Here is an 18230-nt window from a genome sequence, read left to right on the forward strand (position 1 = left end):
GAAAAAACTTCAAGTAGGAACGCATATTTTGAAGGATTGATTCTCTGGGATTTTGCAAGGAGAACTTTTGTATCTGTTGAGTTACCTATTACAAGAGTTGGGACGGTTGGAAATTTGAGGGGAAGAGTAGTTTGGTTTGCTAGAGTTTCCAGAATCCTTTTTTAGGATCATTATTTTTCATTGTTAGGAAGAAATGGGAAACGATTATTTGAATGCTGCAGTTAAGGAGATGTACTAGACTGTAAGGGGTTGTAAACTTGCTAATAGAATTGCAAATGAAGTGTGTTTGCTCATTTGTATGCTTATACTTCATCAGTGTAATAGCTGCAGCTATAGTTTACATGTAACCTCTTCGTATGAGTATTTGTTCGGGAAATGTAATATATGTAACTCAGTTGCTTTTGTGTCAAGACAATCCACTTTTGTTACAGTAAATCATTTAGGGAAGATAAAACTTGGGGTGCTAGAGGGAAAGGATGGGACTAAGCAGAGTAATGATAGTATGTCCTTTCCAGTGGTAGGGAATTGCACTTAAAAATGCCAGGGTATTGCCTGCAGGCCGCCTATTTTGTTCAGTGGTCTCTTGGTCTAAAGTGATTCTGAAGTCCCATGTTGATAGTTTCTCAAGCGGCTTGAATATGCTGTCCTGCAGGCCACCTATTTTGTTCAGTGCTGAAAAGGCAGTCTCTTGGTCTAAAGTGATTCTGAAGTCCCATGTTGATAGTTTCTCAAGCGGCTTGAATATGCTGTCAGTCAGTTCAGAAGTAGCTTGTATATGAGAAGGATCAAATACATAAGTTAATACAATACAGCTATTTAAGCTTTTGTATTTAGAGTTGATGAATCCTAAATATTTTTTTTTTTTGTGCATCCATCACGCTCCACCTGTTTTCTTCAGCCCTGGATCTGTTTTGCTCAGCTTTTTTGTTTAGTAATGTTTTGACCATGGCTCTGGCAGTACCCATTCTACCTAGGAGTTCTATAGCCAATGGCTTATACCACCTTTAGGGGAGAAGGTGAAGAGCTTTGCATAGTCCGTTGTGCTTTGTCTGAAGCCTCAACTGCACAGCCTATGAATAATACCAGAAAGTCTGTCCGAGTTCTAACTTCTTTGAAGTAGTACCTGCTCCCTTTTTATGATGAAATACCAGCAAGACAGTGGCAGTGGAAATGCCTCCTTGTTCATGCACAGGTTTTCGCTCTCCAGTGAAATTCTCTGCCTAGAGAAGCAGTTGAACGTAGCTGATGCAAGTCTGATTTCAGTTTCCCGCATGGCTCCTTTAATTCCTGCTTGCCTATAGAATTGAGGCATGGATTTTAGCCTTCACAACACATATGCAGTAATGTGAAATTCTATTTATGTGCAGAGGGTTACTAAGTAACAGTTGCTGAGGGAAATGCAGTATTTAACTGCATGACGTCTGTGCGCTGAAAATTGCCAGCCAAGTAGTGCATTAACATAGATTCTGCACATTAATGTAATGGGATTTGCTGTGGGCTATGGGTGAGCAAAACCTTGGGAAAAACAACAGCAGCGTAGTTTGAAGAGTTGGAGTCTCTCTGCACCTGGTCTTGCGGACAAGAGATGAAACCCAGTTTTCCCCTTCTACCTCATCCTCTCCATACCACACCATAATTATGGACCCTGATATATTTGTGTGCGAATTTGCATTTATATCTGTATCTACCTACAGATAAAAAAGTTTCCACATATAATCAGTATGTTTTGCGTGTGTGTCTTCCTTCAAGGGGGAGGAAGATTGAGCAGCAAACAATCAGAAAGGTGGTTGTGACTCAGGGATAGATTGGATGTTGATGGTACAAGGAGTAGTTTGCCTTGGGCTGTGTCTCCTCTAGTAACTGTGTTAACCTCTGTGCAAACATAGAAGTAATCGGAGGATTTGTTTTTTCTAAGGATTTATTTCCAAGGAATGTTACTTTGGAAAGGTCATGTGTCTAACCTTGAGATGGAGCTTATGTATTGAAAAAGACTCCACTTAAGTGATCCACCTTTCCTTTAAATCATACTTAGTATAACTTATACTAGGTCTTTGAGCTGGAGACCTTTATGAAAATGAGCTGTTGAGCTGTCATGAAGTCCTACAGATTTTAACTCATTTCTCTGGTGCAAAGCTACTTTTTGTCTGCAAATACCTGGAAGATGGGAGGGTGTGTGTGTGTGTGAAAATAATTATTGCTGTGGGAAGGTAACATGAGCATATTAGGCTGTACGATTTGCTCATCGTGGACTACGCAGAACTCCGTTTCAGTGAGGTTCTTGTATTAATTACATCATTATGTCAGTGTACGTAAAAGATGTGCAAAAATAAATTTTGTTAAGTAACTACTACCACAATCCTTTTATTAAAAAGTGGTGTAAATATCTCTGTCGTACTTAGTCATTAGTTTCTTGGATTTTTATAATGTTGTTTTAGCTGAATCCAAGGGTGTTATTTGTTAATCACCGAGAAATGCATTATAGCCGGGAGCTGATCTCATGTTATTTACCTGGGCTCTTCAGTAGCCAACATTGGCACTGGCATGTGAATAGCATCATAACTTGCCAACTTTGCAAAATTCACTTCATCTATTCACTTACGGCAATTGTGGTTTTTTTTTTTTTTTCTTTTCTTCTTGCTATGGATGATTTATAAAAAAAACCCCAAACCAAAACCAAACCTACTGATATCATCCCTGTAAAAGCTGCATACATTGATTTTTGTTACTGGCATTGTAAAGTCTCTTGACATTTTTGGTGGGGTATAATTCTAAAGTACTGTCTGACTGTGTTTTTTGTCTGTGTTTGAGCCAGTGTAGTATCTGAGCTTTTTTGTAGTCTCTCACGCAGTCCACCTATTTTGATTTTGAGGCCAGAAACCTTTCCCTCTGGGGAGAAATCAGTCCCAAGTTCTTTATTGCTCAGTCAGGCTCCTGTTTTTCTGTACCTCTCTGTGACCAGCTGTGACTGTTGAAGTGGTTTTAAACTACTGTATTGGCCACAGCTTTTCCCTCGGGAAGCTGTCATCTCTGGTGACAGTGTTGACTCCAAGAAAAGTATCTTTAAAGTCTATAGAAGAAGCAAAGCATAACAAGGGGAAAAAAATTGTCAGCAGAGCTCTGACTACATATCTGTTCTTCCAAACTTTTTTCTTGTTGCTGTAGAGAGACTCATGTACGTCTTTTCTCTCAAATGTCCATGTTTAGGACAACTGGGGTTGAGCCTTTTTGCTAATAGTGCCTGCCTTTGCCGTGTACTTCAGGAGCTGCTCATCAATTCTAAACACCTGTAATACAATCATTTATAGTCACTTAACTAAAATGGATGCAAAAAATAAACAGAACCTTTTCTGCAAGGCTACTTTCTGGCCAGTTGGCCCCCAGCCAATCCTAGTGAATGGGGTTATCCCATTTCAGATGCAGGGCTTTGCAGTTGCCTTTATTGAACTTCATGAGATTCTTGTCAGTTTATTTCTATAGCCTGTCAAGGTCTCTCTGAATAGCAGCTCTGCCTTTCAGTGTGCTGAGCAGTCCCCCAGTTTGTTATTACCTGGGTCTTTATTAAAGACATCAAATGATATTGGCGTTAGTGTTGATCCCGGCGGGATGCGGCTGCTGGCTGAATACCGGCTGGACTTTGTGCCCTTGATCACAGTCCTCTGAGCCTGGTGGTCCAACCAATTATCCAACCCTTGTATTCTACCTACCCAAACCTTACCTTCTCGGTTTGACTATAAGGGTAGAGTGGCAGACTGTGGGAGGCTGTGTCACAGGCCACGCTAAAGTCAGGGGATATGACATCATGCTTTTCCCCTCCTCCACAGAACCAGTCATTTCAGTACAGGAGGCTAGCAGGTTGGTCAGATACCATTTGCCCTGGGTAAATCCAAGGAGGCTATTTCCATGTACTTTCTATCCATGGAGAACAATTACTGTTAAAACAGTTGTGCCATCTGCCTTTATTAAAAAGATTTTAAAAAAGCTAAGCATTTGAAATGCTATGTATTAAGTATGGCTCTCACTTTACCAATGCATTATGACTCCTTCACTGTAGAGGCGGAGGTTTCTGTTGAGCATAGAATGTACCCTACCTTTGATGGTCTTTTATACTTCAATGAAGTATTGCACTTTGGGATAATTGACAAAAAAATACTGGAGATGAGGCCTTTTTCTTTCAAGACAAATCCACGTAAATGAGAAAAGGGGCAAGAAGTACGCTTTCTAGTTGGATGATCTTTGCTTGCTTGAAACCTTGCTAGAAAGACGACGCTGATCACAGATTCACAAAGACTTAACAAATTGATACCAGCCTGTATATGGTAACTCTTAACCATACAGAGTTAGTGTTGAGCGGTCACAGAAGAAAGGCAATGCTGGCTGGCTAAGCTAAGGGGGTTTTTGTTTAGTTGGTTGGGTTTTAATTAAGTAGCTAAAAAAGAGGAAAGATCTGAAAATTAGGCACTGAAGGAAGAGGTGGAAGTTGAAGAAGAGAACAAATACTGCTGCCTGAATTTTGAGACAGACCTAGGCAGTGAATAGAAATGCTTGCTGGTAGTGCTTCATTCTCCACCACAGAGCCCGGTGGTTGCACAGATGATGACTATAAATGGTGCAAAAGTAGCACTTATTTAAATCACTTTTTTTTTTTTTTTTTCTCCTTAACGTACAGCTCATGTATTTCAACATGATACAGATATGTCTTTGTTCCTGCCTCTTCCCACCACGGTACTTTTCTTCTGAAGGTGTGCAGGATTTTTACTAGAACCACATCAATGAATCAAACTCTGGTAAACTGAATCACCTTTTTAAATGACAGTTTCTATTTGCTTTTTGGCTCGCTGAGTGATAAGGTGGCTGCTCACAAGTTGTATTTCTGGTATTACCGTTCCTCCCGTCTGTACATCTACGTGAGTCTTTCATTGTCATCACTTCTGATACTTCTTTACATTGGTAGTAGAGAAGATGGACATTTATTTTTACAGTCAGTTGGAAATTTCTATTGCTTGGTCTTTTTTAGGTTTGGTTTCTTGTTTGCCTTTCTGTATTTGGAAAATGGTAGCTACTACAACTGTTTAAAACAATACTGTCGCTATAAACTGTTCCGTTTTAAAGAACAACAGCAAACCAAAAAGTGCTTATGAAGAACAGGATTGTGTATAGTGCAGGTGGCATATTTCTGATTCAGTGATTAGATTATCTGCTCATGCTTTTCAAAAGGTATGAGAACAGCCTTATGAAACATTTACATTATGGAGCATGTATCTTACCATATTGGACATCTGGAGACACTTTTGATAAATGCTTTCTGATCACAGTCTTTTTTTAAAATTATTTTTTTTATGGTGTACCTTAGTAGAAGCAATTAGTTCTACAGGAAAATTTCCCCTATTTCCAGGTGAGTAATAGTGTGTATTTGCTGATGAATCAGGTGTCACCTGGGACTGAAGAAGCACTAAGTGTGAGATCCGAGTGAGTCATTTCCTCTGGCTCTCAAAGTTTGTCTTACCACTGGGTCGTTGTGGTAAGCAGCAATAGTTAACTCGAGGTGACTATTTCTGAACGTTAGGACTGTGTTTAAATTCTTGATATATAGGGAAAAAAATTACATTTTACCTGTACTCGTTGCATATGAAATCACCAAGACATTTTAGAAACTAGCCACATCACTTTACCAGGGTTTGGGTATAGGTTAATGAGATTGCATACGTAAGTATCCACATCTGCATGTTACAGTCTGGGCTGCATTGGGGTGTAAGTGTGCTCCAGGGGAGGGCACCAAGATCTGATGGCGGCGGTGGAACTGATATGACAAACCGCTTGGTGGCCTGGTAGCCAGAGCTTGCTGAGGTCAGGCTCTGAGCGATAGCCCTTACAAGGTCTAGAAGCCCCAGTGAGATGAAGTGCTCTGATCGGGTTTAAAATGCACATTCATTAAAGTACATTTATGTCACAACTGCATAAACATTCTGATGTTATTGCTGTTGAATGAAACAATGAATTCTCTATTTTCTTGTACCTTGCTTCTTGCTTTAGAGGACCTTTATATACCAATTGTGGAGCAACTAGTGAAATTGGCCTCTGCCATTCATTAACATCAGTAGCTCTTCAGGGTTTGGGTTTTTGTGTTTTGTTGTTGTTGTTTTCCCCCTCACAGTGGTCAGTACAATCTGAATGCCAATTTAGACATTTTAAACACAGACTAAACCCAAACAATTAAAATGTCATCTCTCTGAGCATGTTTGGGTAAACGATTGTTTTTGTTTTGCGAAATGTTTTGCCTCTGAGACTTTGTTATTCCCTTCTGAGATGGGAAAGTTCAGCTACTGAACATGCAGGTTAATATTTCAGCTTGCGAGCTTTGTACATGTGTTACAATGGTCCATTTTTCTTCTGATCATATTGGTGCGATTGTAACGCTGCACAGTAGTGTTTGTGAGAGTGCCTCTGTGTTAGCTTAAAGCATGGAGGAAAGCATTGTTCTCTTGTTTTGCTTTTAGAAACCAAAATAACAGAATAAGAGGCAAAATCATGGGAAGAGGTATCTGATTTTCCACAGATAATTTACATAATGCCACTTACACAGAGGTGGCTGACAAATTTTGCTTTGAAGGCATTCACTTCGTGAAAAACCAAGCAGGCTTTAGTGGTGAGTTCAGGAGAGCCTCGTGCTTGGAGTCTCTGGAGTTGCAGTTCTCACTGTTAGCAACATCACAAAATTGCTTCTGAAGAAGCTGTCAAAGAAGAAAATACCGATTTTTATGTAACGTCGAATTTCCTATCTCAGTATTCTTGCAGAATGAGTGATCTGTGTGGATACTCACTGGGTACTTGCTGAAGACTTGGAGAGAGTGTATATGATGTCTGAAGAAGAATTGGCTTCCTAATGATTTCAGAGAGAAGGCCATTTGAAAAATAATAATGAAGAACCATGAGCTTGTTTAGTGCATAGGAACATTGTGAAAGAGAAATGATCATTTTAATGATTTTCAAATGGCCTTCTCTCTGAAAATAATAATGAAGAACCATGAGCTTGTTTAGTGCATAGGAACATTGTGAAAGAGAAATGATCATTTCAGTAAGGGTCTGCTCCTCCATTCCTGATAATGGATGCTGAAGTCAAAGCAAGAAGTGAATGGGAGCGGTTTCTATTTGTGTTGGAGACATTGCTGTGGAATGTTTTCCTTGATGGAGCGGATTATTTTTGGTTAGCTTTTTCAAGAGGCTCCTGACTTGTGTTGTATTGTTTTGTGTTACTTATTGTATATTTTATGATAGTCTTCCTGGTTCCATCTAGACAGTTTCTTGGAAAATGTCTGGCAGCTAGAATATTTCAGAAATCAGTTAATCTTCTCTTTAGATTTTACATTTTGTGGTTGGTAAGGTAACTAGGGAAAGTGAGAAGGGGTTCCTTCTTGTGCTTCTCTTCCCAAGCCTCAGGTAAAATTGTAAATTGATTATAATAGGTGTTCTGAAATTGCTTTCTTAAAAATATTCAGAGAAGTATTGTATACCTTTCAGTGTTTATTCTTTGGCTATAGGATGACTACTTTTTTCCTAAACGTGAAAAAATACTAGATCTTTCTCTTATGTTCTAGTAAGTAATTGTATTTGTGTATCATTGACAACTATCTACTAGTTAGCACTTGGTTTATACTTGAGAGGCTTACAGTGGCCTGCTGAAAGGAAGGTCAGCCAGATTTGGGCCCACAGTTGGGCATTAGGTGAACAAACCCCTGGGATGATACTGCAGATTTCTGAAAAAGATAGTTGTTCCTGCTATATGATTTTCATGTAAAAATTTAGCATTCAGCTTTCTGTTGCTTCCTGGTGATTGTCTTGCACGAGAACCAAAGTTGCTGAGAGATAATGGGCAAAGTCTGTCTCTTGAAATGATGTATTTTTAAAAGTATTTTAGTGGTAGTTCCAGAGGAATATGGTTGAATCTGTATTTACTGGATTTCTTTGAAGGAGGGAGAAACCTCTTATGCTGCAAAAGTATAAAAATGTTTTGGAGGAACCGTCACTGATGAAACACTTCTTTTTACTGAGTTGCAGCTTTCTGATTTACTGGATCACAGAAAGCTGGTACTTTAGGTTCTGGCTCTCCTTTGCAATTCTTTGCAGTGCTGTATTCATGTAACTACTGCCCAAAATCTCTGATATTGCTTCTTCAAAGAAAAACACAATGAAGATACCTATTTGCCACCAGAGTTGTTTAAAAAATCTGTTTATGCCTGCTGTTATTTTGGAGTACAATCTGACTGCATATCTCCTTTTAAGATATAGTTAATGATGAAAGGGTTTAAATCCAAGTTCTTAAACCACCATATTTTGTTGATATAATAGTGGGAAAGCTCAATAATTACTTAATTTTTTTTAATCTGGCTTTATTCAAGATTTGTAAAGGTAACTAATGCTTCTCAGAGTCTTCTTGCAGTGTCTTTGGTGAGGTTTGGGAAAGGGAGGTAAGCATGTTAGGAAACAAACATCTTGAAGTACTTTAATATGGTTCTAAAAACTAACTTCCCAATTGTCCCTCCTTCCTGTCTTTTTAAATCCAAGGTCATTACTTAAGGTGCAACTGCATTTTTGTGCATGCTCTCTCTCTCTCTCACGTACTTTCTGTTTTAGGAGAGAGACTTGGATCCACGGTGTTATGGTGAGGCTGCTGGGGCTTGTTAAATCCTTGGACTATTGCTCCATTCTGCTGCTCTTCCACACAGGCACCCTTGATACCAGTAGGGGAGACCTGGAGCCTATCAAGCATGGTTATATGGCTCAGGCTCTGAGGAACAAGGGCATAGAGGCCAAAGGGTTTTCTCCTTGATCCTCCCAGTAGAGGAATTGGGCTTGAGAAGAAGTGGGTGGATCCTGGAGGTCAACAACTGGTTGCAAAGCTGATGTTAACAACAGACATTTGGTTTTCACAACTATGGAGACCCTCTTTGAGGATCAAGGACTGCTCAGAAGAGACTGAATCTACCTGACTAAGTCAGGCAAAAGCATCTTTACCAACAGGTTGGCCAACCTGATGAGGAAAGCTTTAAACTAGGAACAACAAGGGAGGGAGATGACATCCCACAGCCAAGTGGGGAAGCGGTGGACTGGGTTGTCGAACAAAGGGCACAGGGTGATGGGGATAAGAGAAACCTTGGAAACAGCACAACAAGGCTGAAGGCAGAAGTTGATTCCATGGACTATCAAGGAAATAATAGCACTAATTTTTGCTTAGTATCCAGCATTTGTGATGAGTCTCCATTAGACTCAAGGTTTTGATAAAACTCGGTGTCTAATGTTTGTAGCATTTTTTTTTATATATAGTCTTATAGTGAGGAACAATTTTTGATGCATTAGTATCTTGATAAAGTGATCCTTGATTGCATGATCAATGTCTTTCCTTATCTTCACATGCTGGTAGTGAAGGTAGCACTAAGCTAGAACTTGTAAAAGCAAAGCAGCGTCCTTATTTTTGTGCCCATGCTTTTGTGCATGGAGCTTTTGTGCCTAACCTGTGGTGTTTGCTGGATGCACTTACTTTTCAAATACGACAGAGAAATGAGACTGACTGCAGGAGGTCGTGTCTGTGCTCTTCATAGTTACCCTTTCCTGATCACTGTCCTGTGCTGATGACTTAAGCTTCAGTCTCGGAGGTCTTCTACAAAACCATACACTTTTGAAGTGAATAGAAGTTTTTTGTTTATTTGCTTTGTTTTTTTAAAAAAATTAGTTAAGTAGGAGTTAAAAGGTATCATACCAATGTTTTACAATTATACAATCTATTTTGTGTCTTTATCAGCTTCCTTTAACTAAAAAAACTTACTTCTATGCTAACAGTATTTCAAAAGTCTTATCTGAAAACAAAACTTTATTTACATTTTGAAAAGGGCAATCATGTGTTGATTATTTTGTAAACATTACCTCCATAAATCTTGACCTTTGAAAATATGTTCTTTTAAGTGGTGTTTGTGCATTTATTTACACTACGCAGAGGACCTCTGTTCATTCTGGGAGCACAGAGTAATAAAACTCAGTTTCTTTCAAGATCATGCATTTAATGTTGGCCTATTTAAATCAAACAGGGACACGGAAAAGCTCCTGTCATTCAGTTACAAAGTCCATAATTTTCTGTCTTGAGTGGATAGGCGGGAATATTCATACGAAGGCCTCGCACTCTGTGACTGGTGGCAAGTTCATGGCAGCTTCCCCCTTAACCAAACCTCACGTAGCAAACCTTGTTTCTCCCATTAAAATTGAGGGGGGCTATGTGGTGGATTGGATCCAAGAGCCGGTCTGGTTCAGTTCTCTCCTTCTCTCTGCCCTCACATTGGTAAGAAGGATTATTTTTAGCCCCTCTCCCCCTCCTTATCTGGCTCCTTGAGAGCCCAACAAATGTTGGGAGCAGCCCAGCTTGAGAGGATGGTGAAGAGGGAGGACACAGGCTTTGGGGATGGGACAAGGCTGGGGCCACGGGGGGAGTGCACGTTAATGAGGAGCTGAAACGTCAGGGTTAAAATACTTTGCCACTTTTGAACAACAAAGGTGTCTTTTCCTCAACAGCCCACCATCCCCTCAAAAAAAACCCCGCAAACCCTTTTTGTACGAGATTTAAGAAAACATTTGATAGCTTACTCTTATCATGATGCAGAAACAAATGCATTGGTCAGTGCTGTGGTCAGAATTTCCTTTGAAGCTACAGGTCTTGCTGGTAAATATAATATATTTCAATATCAGGCAACTTGTGTGTAAAATTTTTCTTAGCTTTGGCCTAGAAATACACTTCACAAGGCTAGAGACTACCAAGTGACCAAAAGCAGTGAAAATGGTCTTCCTTCCAAATTTGTGTGGTGGAAGAGTTCCCTTCTAAAATTAACTGCTCAGTGTTAAATTTAATTCTTCTTTAAATTCTTGGCAAATAAATGTATATTTTGCTTTCTAAATGCTGAAAATGTCTTGGTATATAATTTTGAATATAAAGTGCTTTTACATAGCAGCTTGTGAGCTTGCTCTCTTCATGAGCTAAAAGCTTGGAAGTGAAAATTACATTAAATTCAAAAAGTTGAAAGTCCATTTTTGGGGCAGTGGCAGTTGTTTCCAGGTGTGTTTCCTACTCATTATACTCAAAGGGGATCTGGGTTCGTCTAATGTATCACTGTGAGTAGAACAGTGAGGAAGTCTTTTAAAATTATCTACCCTTTTTAGCCTTTTTTTGTGGTACCTCTTAACACAGACCAAATGCTAAAAAGACACTTTCTTTATTCAGTAAAGCCAGTCTTCAACCGCATATAGAAATGACCCAGACCTATACGCTGACATATTTATTTTGCATGCTGAAGGACTGGTTCTTGCATGTAATGGAATTAAAAATAAAATACCAGAAGTGAAATTCTGGCCTCCCTGCAATCTAGTTTGCTTCTGGGGAATTGGGAAGAGCTAAACTGTCGTGTCGGGTGCCGAGTTCCTTCTCTGTGTGTTTAGTTGGCACAGTTATGCTTCACTTCTTTGTAGCCCACATAGTCACATGTGTTCCACTTTGCTTCTGCAGCCCTGTGGAGTCAACAATTCATATTGACGAGGGAAACCTCATCTCTTTTCTCTTAACAAAAGTAATGCCAGCTGCAAAGTCAGGATGTCAGTTGTGTTGGGTTTTTGTCAAAAATACCTGTCCGCCATCAACGGGAGTACTGCAAAAGCCGGACGGTTTTCACAGCTGGGGACCCAGAAAAGATGTTTTGTTGCTGATAAGGTGGCAGACGGGTTTATTTCTAATAGTCTTGTATCGTTCTTAGGCCTGATGCTTTTACAGTGAATATTTCTGAGGTGCTCTGTAATAACTTTCGTTTTATAATATATTTCACTCAAAATACCCCCTAGGTAATGGAAGGAAGAAAATAATGTTTAACTGCATATTTGACTTTTTTACTTATTTAGGACACTTTGAGTATCTTCTTGTTCCTGGACAACTGCGGGCATCCTTTTGTGTGAGGAAGAAGATTTGGACATTGCTTCAGGCATGATTTTTTTTGTTTTTTTAAAATTTATTTAGACCTCCATAAGCAGCAGGCAAATGCAGCATCATGCAGCCAGTGGTTGGCAGGAGTCTGGAAAAAGGCTGTAGTCTCTCCTCTGAGTATCACAATATCAGGTAACTTCTACACAGAATCATGGTTTGGAATGGTGAAGTCTCCCAAATGCACTCCTTTGTGGCCAGCTATTTCTAGGTTGCCCACAGGGAAGTGTTTGAAGAGCTCTCTCGCTGCCTTTGCTTCCTTTGCAGTTCAGTGCTGCTCTGTAAAAGTGCATGGATGCGGCTGTGCAACCCAGCACCCCGCAGAAATCCTCACGGCGTCGCTTTGGGACAAGTTTGTGGTGCCGCTGAGTGCGTGCTGGTACCACTGTGTTGTGCTCCCCATAGAGACGTGCCATCTCTTACCTCCTGTCTCTCTTCCTGTGGTTGAAAGGGGCAAATCAACAGGTTTACTGCCACAGATAGTCCTGTATAGGCCCCTAAGGAGGATTCAAGGCTGAGAATCTCGTAATTATTCGAGCAGTGGCAAGCATTTTGCTTTGATTCATTACAAACTGCCAAACTCAAACTTGCAATATGAGAAGTTCAATGTGCAAGGCTGAAAGGCAGTTTTTGCCTGAAAAAAACCTGAAATATTTGTAATCTGTCCCTCACTAGTGGATTGTTATCTTGCACTTTTTTTTAATGGTCATAGTTTTGTTTTCTTCCCCTCTTAACTATTGTGTATCACTCTGTAACTAGTTGCTAGTTTTCTGCATCTCTGTTGTGCTTTTAGCATAGATCAAGTATTCAGATGCTTAGATGACCTTTTTAAATTTTCTTCTGGTATATCAAACATCTCCATGAATTCTTTTCAAATTTATCAATATGCTAGAAGCGGTTTCATTAGCAGAAGGAAACAGGATTACTTTTGTACACTTTTTTTGTTATTACCCTTCAGAAAGGACCTCAGTGGCATTTGAAAACTAGTAGTCTGCTGGGCTTAGACGCTGCCATTGTTCAATGTATTTATGAAGCCCTTAAGGAGAAACACTGAGAGTTGAGGCTGCAGCATCAATGTTGTGTTTATGACTTAAACCACATCCTTTTCTTGAAAAAAAAATAGAGTGAAATATTTGTACTTGTTCAGCAAGTGGCTAAAATGAGTGCTTAAAGGAAAGTAAATTAGCGAACACTCAGCCTAGATAGAGTAAAGGTGATGAGTGGACTGTGAAAGCAGCAGTATCGATAGCTGTCACTCTTCAGACTATTCTGGAAATCTGCTTAAACACCTTTTGTAAAAGAGATTTGCTATTGTGCTTTATGTCCAAAGTGCCTATTTTTTGGTTTTGTTCATGAAGTGTTGTTGCGGTTCCTCTTTGATTCAGGAGGTCAAGAGCCACATCCATCAATGTGCGTGCCAGATGCTGTTCTCAGCGGCACTACAGAAAAACCGCTTGGGTTCAAAGGAGGCAGCACATGTGCTTTAACAACATTAGTTTCAGGTCAAGTGTTCTGGAGGCTGTCAAAACTCAGTGCGTTCTCAAGTGTGGTTTGAGAGCCTTATATTGATCTTCACAGGTTTGTACTGTGTATGCCACTGCACTGCTTGTACAGCTGATGTGGCTTGGCCCTGTAGGACCAGGGTGGGATCGGTAGAGGAAATAGCAAGTCATAGCTCTGTCCGTACTTGTCTGAATTTTACGTGAGAATTGTTCAGGTTTCCTGTGTACTGTTTCAGGATTAATGTGCACGGCGTGAAAGACACATGACACGATTCTCGATTCTTCCTTCAAATTGAAAATATTGACCCGGAGCATATTTTTCTGTCTTGTCTTAACTTGTCTTGCAAATTCCTTGCTGTTTGATGAGAATTCCTGATTCTGGCAGTGTCTTAGAGTACCTGCAGGGTAACAGGTCATTCACATAGCTTTTCCTCTCCCTCTGCCCCTATGTATAGGGTACATGAGTTTGGGTTTGGGTTTCTTTGGGTTTTTTTCAGTTCACGGTATTCATGGGAGAACCTTGATTCTTGCACAGTGTTGTCTGTCCTGGTTTTTATTTTGTTTTGTTTCCCAAATGAGTTGCCATTTTAGCACCTTGCTCCCAAGTGCAATTAGCCTCTGTCAGTGGTATGGATGCCATAATGTAATCACTTGTTTTCTCCCTGTTGCATGCTTGAACCTCCCTCCTCGGCACTGAGGGAATACCTTGTGGACTAGTAAAAGCTGACTAGTAGCATACTGTGGATCCATTAGTTGCCTTCATCTCTTACATTCTGAGCTGAAGAGATTTTAGTTCAGTTACAAAATATGAGAACCCCAGTGTGGTCAGGAACCTTCTTGCAAAACGAAACAGAATTGCCATCAAGGCAAGATAGGGTGTGTATTAACCCAATTTATAAGAACTTCGCCACAAACAGGAGTAGTTTTTAAATGCCTTTCGTAAGTGGAGGAATGCACATAGCAAAATAGTATGGAACTGGTAATGGGGAATGTAGCAGATTTTTGAGATGGCATTCAGTATTTTTTACTGCAACCCCTCAGTATCTTAAGGTTTTAAAACAGACTGAATGCATTTCTTCAAAGACCTGGATAATGTGTTTGAGGCATCTCAAACCTTTTTCGAAGGGCCTTGGGGGCTACTGATGGGATCCTTTTGTTTGAAACTTCTTTTGAAATTCTCTGTCGGTGACATTAGCAGCAGTAGCACTGTACTGTTGAAGCTGAGAGGACCAGAAAACTGTCCTTGGAAAACTCCAGACCTCTCACTTTCCATCGCTCTGTCATTTTTTTCATTCTTTTACCTTAAATAAGATTTTGACACATGCACCAGGACATAAGAATAATTACTCTATATGGAAGTTATCAAGTAGAGGATATTTTGAGTATTGCATTTTAGAAACAACATAAAGATCCATAGAAGTGAAAATTAAAGTAAGAATATGAGGTATACCAGAAAACTGGAGATAATGATTGTGATTAGCTTGCTGTTTAAAAGGGTTATTTTATTTATCTGAAAATTAATAGAAAATTTGAATCCCTTTCATGACTGGTGGGGACTGAAGAATGAACTGGTGTAGGAGTTCCTGAAACATTTTCAAGAGCTTGAGGCTGTAGAGGTGACACGAGCCCAGCTTCAGTCTGGTGTAACCCTGTTCTGAATGATGACAGTACTCTTGCTCGGGGAGTACGAATTAGCCGATGTGGCGTTGTATAAAATTCACCGTTCATCTTCCATGCAAGAAGCCTGGTGCTTGCTAGTATGTGTATGAGTTTCTACATTAATGGAAAGGGGGTTGGAAAATCTCCACAGTTAAGAAGAATTAATGGATGAGTTCAGAAAGGTGTTTGAACATACTTGTTAATGCAGGTCCAAGAGATCTCTGCCCACCTGAAGAGAGCCAACTGCCATTCCATGAATTCTTGCTGCTAATGAGGGTTGTCCACAGCATAGAGTCATAGAATCATTTGGGCTGGAAGGGACCTTTGGAGGTCATCTAGTCCACACACCCCCCCCTCCCCCCACTGAGCAGGGACATCTCCAACTAGATGAGGTTACTCAGAGCCCCCCCTAGTCTGACCTTGAATGCTTCCAGGGATGGGACTTTCACCACCTGTCTGGGCAACCTGTTCCAGTGTTTCACCACCCTCATTGTAAAAAATTTCTTCCTTAGGTCTAATCTGAATCTGCCCTCTTTTAGTTTAAAACCATTACCCCTTGTCCTGTCACAGCAGATCCTGCTAAAAATTCTTCCCCCATCTCTCATATAGGCCCCCTTCAGGTATTGGAAGGGTGCAATGAGGTCTCCCTGGAGCCTTCTCTTCTCCAGGCTGAACAACCCCAGCTCTCTCAACCTCTCCTCATAGGAGAGATGCTCCATCCCTCTGATCACCTTCGTGGCCTCCTCTGGACCTTCTCCAACAGGTCTATGTCTTTCTTGTGTTGGGGGCCCCAGAGCTGGATGCAAGGCTCCAGGCAGGGTCTCACCAGAGCGGAGTAGAGGAACAGAATCACCTCCCTCAACTTGCTGGCCGTGATTCTCTTGATGCAGCCCAGGATACATCTCATCTGTTTGATTGTATTAAGCTGTGCATATAAAATTCCTCACAATGGACGGGAGCTAAAAACTTTGAGACTGATGGAGGTCTCTGAGAAGAAAATAACAAGAAACTTCTCCAGCTTTCAGGAAAGCAGCATTGTTAGTACTTAATCTGGGGATGCAGAATACAAAAGTGAGAAAGAAAATGATCACTGTTAAGAATGATTTACACCCTGTCCTGCCGATTGCAGCAGTATTTGGTATTTAGGGAAATATTCCTGTGTTTGACAGACGTACTGATGCGTGGCTCTCAATCATTTTACTGTCACGTTTTTGAAGGCACACATATCCGTGATTTAAAGATACTTTTTTTTTTTTCTTATTTTTTTTTTCCTGGAACTCGGTGGAAGATCAGTTAGCTCTGAGAAGAGGCAGCATACATAATGTCCTGAAGGCATGCTATAGCCTGAACATCATACATACATTTTGTGACTATTAAATGAAAGGTAGCCTTGCACGCCAGAATTTAGGTGATTGTCAATACAGAAGTGGAAGATCAGGAAAGTTTTAGAGAGTTCTTCAGCTGAGTCTGGAGTTGCATGATCTACTGCTATGGATACAGTTTAGGTTATCAATTTTGTTACTGCCTGCAACAATTTACCCTTTTTCTGTTATTCCAAATTGGAGGTTTATTGCCAGTCAAATCTGGTTTTATCCACTAGAGACTCTTGTCTGTCTTTTGAGGTGGTGTCTGTTGTTTATCTTAATTTCGTAAATGTAGCATAGAGGAAGAATCAAGTGTTTTACCACGCCCCAGTTCTTCTAGATGTTGTGGCCAGGAATGAATGAATGAGAATGAGAGAAGGAACTGGCGAAAGCAGCGATTCATATACTCACGGTCTGCATTGCCTTGCTGCAATTGGAACTTTTGATGTCAGTGTGACACTTTTCTGAAAACAATGGAAATTACAGTCTGTTTTCATTTGTGCTGTTGGGATGGAGCTAAACAAACTAGCTAAGTACATAATAAGAAAACAGAGTAGATTGTAAAAGGCAGGAATGGGAGCACAGACAATGTGAACCTCTGCTTCACCTTGGATTTCTTTAATTCTCTTTTAGATATAAGACTTCTTGAATAATTGTTTGGTTTCTGATGAGAACTTTTAACTTTTCTGTGTGTTTTTGTCATTTGCAAAATGAAGTCACTGAGTAATAGCCTTACAGTTAAAAGAAAAGAAACAAGCCTTTCCTAAGTAGTATGCAAAAATGGCAAAGTAGTTAAAAAGCTGGCTTGAATGCTCCAGAGCACGACTTTCCATTTCCAAGTCCTATGTTTTCTTGAAATACTCCAGAGTACAACTTTCCATTTCCAAGTCCTATGTTTTCTTGAGGACATAGCTGCTTCAGTAAATGTAATATGCTTCACTGCACTTCCTAACCTGGCCTGGTACTACAGTGCCTGCGGAACACAGCTCATCGTAACTCGGCGTTTCCTTAACATTTCCCATTCAGGTAAAGATCATCTAAATAGGCACTGATAGCAGCAAAATGCAAGTAGCCTTGCTTCTTGCACTAAGGGGTATATATGTACCCAAAACGTAAGTTTTTATGCTGCTATTAGTCTGTTGCAAATATTTTGGTACAAGTAGCCTTGCTTCTTGCACTAAGGTGTATATATGTAGCCAAAACGTAAGTTTTTATACTGCTATTAGTCTGTTGCAAATATTTTGGTAGCTAACTGTTATTTGTATATTTACCTATCAAAGTTTTAAAGCATTGTGTGATATAGACACTGTGTTGTTCAGTTGGTGGATAACGGGAAAACAGGCAAACCTGAGTCAAAAGGCATTGGTGAGCAGCTACAATGGGAAGCTGGGCCAAAAGTGTCTTGTAAAACTGTGGCAGATTATAATGCAACTTCTAGTTTTTATCAGGGCTGAGCCAAGAGCAGCTGTATGTGTACATATTCACATATACAGTTGCAGTGTATATGCACATCTTATTTTGTAACTGCTTTATGAAATGGTAGAAGTATTTCTAGTCTGTGACCAGCTGTTACGATGCAGTAGATGCTGGCCTTGCTACTTAGGTGTTTTGTGGTATTTTGGAACATGAGTGGACTGATTCATGTAAGAAATGCAAGTCCAGTGTGATTTGGTAGTGATCTTGGTGCTCTGTGGTTTCTCT

The sequence above is a fragment of the Cariama cristata genome, unplaced genomic scaffold (assembly GCF_000690535.1).
Source record: "Cariama cristata isolate BGI_N322 unplaced genomic scaffold, ASM69053v1 scaffold5022, whole genome shotgun sequence".
Classification (NCBI taxonomy): domain Eukaryota; kingdom Metazoa; phylum Chordata; class Aves; order Cariamiformes; family Cariamidae; genus Cariama; species Cariama cristata.